The sequence below is a fragment of the Strongylocentrotus purpuratus genome, unplaced genomic scaffold (genome assembly GCF_000002235.5).
Source record: "Strongylocentrotus purpuratus isolate Spur 01 unplaced genomic scaffold, Spur_5.0 spur5_scaffold_17, whole genome shotgun sequence".
Lineage (NCBI taxonomy): Eukaryota > Metazoa > Echinodermata > Echinoidea > Camarodonta > Strongylocentrotidae > Strongylocentrotus > Strongylocentrotus purpuratus.
The window spans coordinates 9,534,851-9,542,461 of record NW_022145602.1 but is presented as its reverse complement, the minus strand read 5'-3'; positions in this window follow the sequence as shown (position 1 = coordinate 9,542,461).

The following is a 7,611-nucleotide window of genomic DNA, read 5'->3' as shown; positions in this document are numbered from 1 at the left end:
ATTATTATAGCGTGTTTTCAGGTCTATATTGCAATGTAGGTTTCATATAAGAAATGTTATATATGATGCACGCTATAACATATAACAAGGATCAATTATATTATAATGTTTGTGTTTATGGTACAGTATAGGGAGTATAATACTATCAGGTGGTGGTTGTGGTAGTAGTAGTAGTAGTAGTAGTAGTAGTCGTAGTAGTAGTAGTAATAGTAGTAGTAGTAGTAGTAGTAGTAGTGGTAGTAGTAATAGTAGTAGAAGTAGTATTAAGTAGTAGTAAAAGTAGTAGTAGTAGTAGTAGTAGTAGTAGTAGTAGTAGTATAGTAGTATTGAGTAGTAGTACTAGTACCAGTAGTAGTAGTAGTATAGTAGTATTGAGTAGTAGTAGTAGTAGTAGTAGTAGTAGTAGTAGTAGTAGTAGTAGTAGAAGTAGTAGTAGTAATAGTAGTAGTAGTAGTAGTAGTAGTAGTAGTAGAAGAAGTAGTAGTAGTAGTAGTAGTAGTAGTAGAAGTAGTAGTATTAATAGTAGCAGTAGTAATAGTAGTAGTAGTAGTAGTGGTAGTAGTAATAGTAGTAGTAGTAGTATTAAGTAGTAGTAAAAGTAGTAGTAGTAGTAGTAGTAGTATAGTAGTAGTAGTAGTAGAAGAAGTAGTAGTAGTAGTAGTAGTAGTAGTGCTAGTACTACTAGTAGTAGTAATAGTATAGTAGTATTGAGTAGTAGTAGTAGTAGTAGTAGTAGTAGTAGTAGTAGTAGTATTAGTAGTAGTAGTAGTAGTATAGTAGTATACAATATACACTGCCTTGAGAGGTTCTGGTTAAAACTATGCGCAAGAGGTGACTCCAATAGTACTATTTGTTGAGGGGCGCAGCCCCGAAGCAAATGGTACTTTTGGAGTCACCGAGGCCCATAGTTTAACAGTACCTCGAATATAAGGCAAGGGTATATTTGTTTTATATCCTGCATCAAAAATATATTTTAAAAAAAAATTAAAAAAAAACAGATTTAAAAAAAAAAATTGATTCAATTAAAAAAAAAAAAAAATCACATTTTTTTTCAACTCCCAAATAGTAAACCAAAATAGTACTCTCATATAGTACTTTCTAAAAATAGCTTAAATATTTTTTGTCATGTGATGAGCTCTCAACCAATCAAAAGCCAACAAATTTTTGATGCATGATATAATATTGAATAGTAGTAGTAGTAGTAGTTATAGTAGTAGTAGCAGCAGTAGTAGTAGTAGTAGTAGTAATGGTAGTAGTAGTAGTAGTAGAAGAAGTATTAGTAGTAGTAGTACTATTAATAGTAGTAGAAGTAGTAATGGTAGTAGTAGTAGTAATGGTAGTAGTAGTAGTAGTAGTAGTAGTAGTATTAATAGTAGTAGAAGTAGTAGTAGCAGCAGCAGCAGTAGGAGTAGTAGTAGTAGTAGTAGTAGTAGTAGTAGTAGTAGTAGTAGTAGTAATGGTAGTAGTAGTAGTAGTTGTAGTAGTAGTAGTTATCCTATTACTCTGGCTTAAAAATGTCCGTAACAACAACACTGTTCACGACATTTGGTCAGATTAAACGGTTTTAATAATTATTTATTTTGTTTTCTGTAATTGAATAGTATCATTTATTGCCATCCTTGTTCATCGCTCTGCGTAAGGTACATCGGCTAGCTTGGAAAAGGAGAACGGTGACTGGTTCCCGGGCAGAATTACGTATTAAGTCGAGAAACGGAAGAAACAACTTAGAAATGTGAACATTGCCATGTTGCCTGATATCCGGTGTGATGTTATATTAGGAATATGACCGACTTTTCTTTTTTCGATTATACTTGAACTTGAAGTTCTAGGCCTAAAGGCGTTTCCCTCGCCCGCTCCCCTACGGTTCACCTCTCACCATGTTAAGTATGTACTCATTATTTTAAACTTCATTCTCTCTCTCTCTCTCTCTCTCACTCTCCTGAGGCTCGAGGAAATATGCCATCACTTGGGAAATTCTAAATTAATCAGTCCATATATTTTGTTATATTAAACGCCGGAGCGTGCAATATTTGTATAATATTAATTTCTCCGACTATTCTTTTTTTACCTCCCATCTCGTACGTTTATCTTAAAACTTCCCTTCCCTACAGCCCATCAATCGCCCCTCTCCGACTCTTGTGACATGCTTTTCTTGAGGACTTCAGGTCGCGTTCAACCGCTGTCGAGAAATCCTGTTTCCTACAGACAACAATCTTTTTGAAAGCGCAGCAGAAGCCAGAAGATTTTATTCTCTTGATCGCCGGAAGTAACGGATGGGAAAGCGAAGATCAAACTGCTTATCGAGTCGATATGTATTAATCTTTATAGCCGTTTGCTACTGGCGGGGACCTTCAGGATCCATAGCTGACAGCCTGACAGAACCTATTAGATTGCACGATGCGGGGTGGTAAATATAGGTCCTGTCATGAACAAATGAGAGGGTCATTAGAAGCTGGAACAAGCTATGGCATTTAACCTAATATATATATAATATTAATAGCTCGTTCTTATATAGCGCTTTTCAGGACCGGAGGCCCTCACAAAGCGCATCACAGATAAGTATATTATTACCCCGGTCATTGAGTTAAATATATAACTCAATTTTCCATATCGGCTCAATTTCATGGAATAACCTTCCTATTTCAAGTCAGAAGAGTAAGACAATCAACTAATCTAAACGACTTTATAATTACTTAACTTATGTCAATTTTTCGGTAATGTTTCGGATTGTTTCCTTCTTCTTTTCTTTATTTCTTTATTTTCTCTTTTTTGTATTCTTGATTTTAAGTAAATTATGTACCGAAGTTATTTTTATTTTGTGCAACAGGGGTCAGGACCCATTTACCTCACCCGGGTGGAGCGTGGAAATTGTTGTCCCAGGGTTCTAGTCGAAATATTATTTATGTTTATTTGGAACATGAGGGAGTTTCACGAGCAATCCCATTTCAATGATTTTCGTGACATATTGCTGCCTTCAGTTTCTTCCACACTGGACTATAATAATAAAAGATTTCATAATTCTAATGTTCACCTTTTGTGAACCCGACCTTCTTGTTTATACAACAACAAGAATTCTGAATGTATTTAAAACGGTGACATAATCTAACATTCACCTTGCTGCACATAACACCCAGGTTATAAATGAAAAATCCTTTTAAAAGATTGAAAAACATCACATTTGTTGCAAAGCTGGATTGTGACGAGAATCTAAAATTCCTTGAAAATTAATTTGTTTAAAACATTTGTAAAATTGTTTTAATGTTGTCCCATGTAAATATGGTTGAGCGAAATAAAGATTTGGATAGTTGTAATATAATCGGGAGCTTTAATTGAGAATTCTTAGGCACAAAAGCTTTTTGTATCATCAAACAATATTGATGGATCAGACAGATTTGCGTTATCGACATAGTTTTTTGTTAAGCTCTGCTAAAAGGCAGTTTATGGAAATTCTTACGCATTAAGATCTTTATTTAAAGGGGAAGTCCACCCTGAAATTAAGTTAGTTTTGATAGGAGTAGAAAAATGAGAGAAACAAGTCAGTGAAAGTTTGAGCAAATTCCGATTAAAAATAAGGAAGTAGGGATTTTTGAAGTTGTGATCAATCAAACACAAATTGGCAACTCTATTACGTATCATGCGAGCTCAACTTCCATTTGCTCAGTACTAAAAAAAATCTAAAATTTTCATTTTCCCTCAAGAAAATTTCAACCATACATGCACCCTAAATATAATAATTGCAAAAATGTTTCTATACTCCCCCTGCAAGCAGGCGCGCCGGAAGCAGTTTGGGATTGGGGGGGCAAACATTCCAGGGGGCTCACATTCCAGGGGCAGTGACGTAATGAGAAAAAAAGTTCGGAAGGGGGGGGGGGGCAGACGAAAAATCTGCATCACCACCAGTCTTACACGTTACATGCAGGTCCCGCGGAACGTTTTTCAAAGTGGAGTATTATCGATCAGGTAGAGCGTAAATTGGCGTGGGGTCCAGGGCATGAGCCTCGGCAGGGGGTCAAGGGGCTGAGCCCCCGGAAGCTCAGGGGTTTTAGGTATTTAATTACGGTTAGATGAGCATCCAGGGGCCCTCTGTAAGGCAATTGACATGTTCCAATGGGGGGGGGGGGAAGAGCCCCCAGAAGCTCAGAGGTTTTAGGTATTTAATTACGGTCAGATGAGCATCCAGGGCCCGCCTTAGGGCCCTTGGTGGGGTCCAGGGGGCAGAGCCCCCGGAAGCTCAGGGGTTTTAGGTATTTAATTAAGGTCAGATGAGCATCCAGGGGCCGCCTCAGGGCCCTTGGTGGGGTCCAGGGGGCAGAGCCCCCAGAAGCTCAGGGGTTTTAGGTATTTAATTAAGGTCAGATGAGCATCCAGGGGGCCGCCTTAGGGCCCTTGGTGGGGTCCAGGGGCAAAGCCCCGGAAGCTCAGGGGTTTGAGGTATTTAATTACGGTCAGATGAGCATCCAGGGGGCCGCCTTAGGGCCCGTGGTGGGGTCCAGGGGGCAAAGCCCCGGAAGCTCAGGGTTTTAGGTATTTAATTAAGGTCAGATGAGCATCCAGGGGGCCGCCTTAGGGCCCTTGGTGGGGTCCAGGGGGCAGAGCCCCCGGAAGCTCAGGGGATTTAGGTATTTAATTAAGGTCAGATGAGCATCCAGGGGGCCGCCTTAGGGCCCTTGGTGGGGTCCAGGGGCAAAGCCCCGGAAGCTCAGGGGTTTTAGGTATTTAATTACGGTCAGATGAGCATCCAGGGGCCCGCCTTAGAGACCTTGTTGGGGTCCAGGGGGCAGAGCCCCTGGAAGCTCGGGGGTTTTAGGTATTTAAATACGGTCAGATGAGCATCCAGGGGCCCGCCTTAGGTCCCTTAGTGGGGTCCGGGGGCAGAGCCCCCGTAAGCTCTGGGGTTTTAAGCATTGAATTACGGTCAGATGAGCATTTTTTATACCTTATTTGTGACATTGGCAGGTCACTTATTTTTTTCTCCGTCTTTCTTTCTTTTTCTCTTTAACATACTTTTTCAAAAAGGAGGGGGGGGAGGGGGGGGGGGGCTCGAGCCCAGCCACTTTGCAGACCATGACATAAAGGCTTCTAAATAAGCGTATTTCGCCCGACTGTAATTTGGGAATTTCTTATTTTCCAACAAACGCATAAGAAGGTATGACTTACAAAAAAAATGGAGAAAAAATGCCGGAAAATCATGTCACAACATCAACATTTGTATATCACTTGTTTCGAATAAGAAATACATCACCCCCCCCCCCCCCCCCATCAGTACGCCAACGTTCAGGGGCTCATGTCTTCTCACCCCTATAACAAAAAAACGGACACGCTTTCCCATTCTCGCACAATATGTCCACGATATGCGCGTATCGCTATTATAGAGACCTCCATTGATAAATACCGTATAGGTGGCATGCGCAATGTTTATGAAATTTAATTCCTGTAAACTTTCCTTTTTCTTTGAATGGAATTGTATATGTGATTTAATTCAGGTTTTTATTATTGTTACGTTCTTTTGGATTAAAAATACAAACCATGTTTACTCCTTTACTGTTTTTTTTGTTTTTTTTGGAGGGGGGGGGGGGGCGTTTTGGGGGGCAAAAATGCGTTTTGCCCCCCCCACTTTTTTGACTGGGGGGGGGGGGGCAACTGCCCCCCCTGCCCCCCCACTTCCGGCGCCTATGCCTGCAAGGAACAAATATATATTCCGTCATCAATAACGAAGAAAACATGATTTTATGAAATATTATGCACAAAGCAAATGAAGGAGAGCTCGTATAATAAGTCACAGAGTTGCCAATTTGTATTTGATTGATCAAAACTTCAATAATTCATAACTTTCTTATTTTCATTCAGAATTTGCTCAAACTTTCACTCACCTGATTTTCTTATTATTCTGCCTCTATCGAAACAAACTTATTTTGGGGTGGACTTTCCCTTTAAACTGACAACAAACACGAATTATGTCCTAATGTTCTAAAACGGATATTCTACACAGCAATTTGATGAGTTTAGCTTTAAAGTAGCTGTGCATATCATGCCCAACCTGTGATGTCACATTTACACATGTCAGCAGCGTTCGAAGCGCTTTCAGGTGCTATGCCGGGGCTGTATTTAAGCGTTTTGTAATTGATAATAATCATTACTTCGAATGTTTACAAGCATTGAATTTTGATAAAATTTCTATTTATTTGGAACATGAGGGAATTTAATTTTCGTGACATATTGCTGCCTTCAGTTTTCCACACTGGACTAAAATATATAAAAGACTTTACAATTCTTATGTTCATCTTTTCATGAACTCGACCTTCTTGTTTATACAACAAGAACAATTCTGAATGTATTTAAAACGGTGACATAATCTAACATTCACCTTGCTGCACATAACACCCAGTTTATAAATGAAAATCCTTTTAGAAGATTGAAAAACATCATATTTGTTGCAAAGCTGGATTGTGACGAGAATCTAATAATTCCTTGAAAATTAATTTATTTAAAATATTTGTAAAATTGTTTTAATGTTGTCCCATGTAAATATGGTGGAGCGAAATAAAGATTTGGATAGTTGTAATATAATCGGGAGCTTTAATTGAGAATTCTTAGGCACAAAAACTTCTTGGATCATCAAATTATATTGATGGATCAGACAGATTTGCGTTATCGACATAGTTTTTTTTTAAGCTCTGCTAAAAGGCAGTTTATGGAAATTCTTACGCATCAAAATCTTTATTGTAACTGACAAAAACAACAAATAAAGTCCCAATGTTCATCGGAACCCATTTGTATTATCTTGCTTTTCTCAGCGCTGATTTCCACGCGAAACAAATGTTTAAAACAAATTCATTTTCAAGGAATTATCAAGATTATCGTCATAATCCAGCTTTGCAACAAATATGATGTTTTCAATCTTTTAAAAGGATTTTTCATTTATAAACTGGGTGTTATGTGCACCAAGGTGAATGTTAGATTATGTCAACGTTTTACATACATTTCGGAATTCTTGTTGTTGTAAAAACGCCATAGCTTGTTCCAGCTTCTAATGACCCTCTCATTTGTCATGACAGGACCTATATTTACCACCCCGCATCGTGCAATCTAATAGGTTCTGTCAGGCTATCAGCTATGGATCCTGAAGGTCCCCGCTAGTAGCAAACGGCTATAAAGATTAATATATATCAACTCGATAAGCAGTTTGATCTTTGCTTTCCCGTCCGTTACTCCCGGCGATCAAGAGAATAAATCTTCTTCTGGCTTCTGCTGCGCTTTCATAAAGATTGTTGTCTGTAGGAAGGAAACAGGATTTCCCGACAGCGGTTGCAAGCGGTCTGAAGTCCTCAAGAAAAGCAAGTCACAAGAGTTGGAGAGGGGTGATTGATGGGCTGTAGGGAAGGGAAGTTTTAAGATAAACGTACGAGAAATGGGATGTAAAAATAAAAGGATACACGGAGAAATGAATATTATATAGAAATATTGCACGCTCCGATGTTCAATATAGCATAATATATGAACTGATAAATTCTGAATTTCCCGAGTGATGTCATATGTCACCGAGCCTCAGGAGAAAGAGGGAGAGAGAGAGAGAGGAGAGAGGGGGGGGGGGGGGGGGGGGGGGGGGGGGGG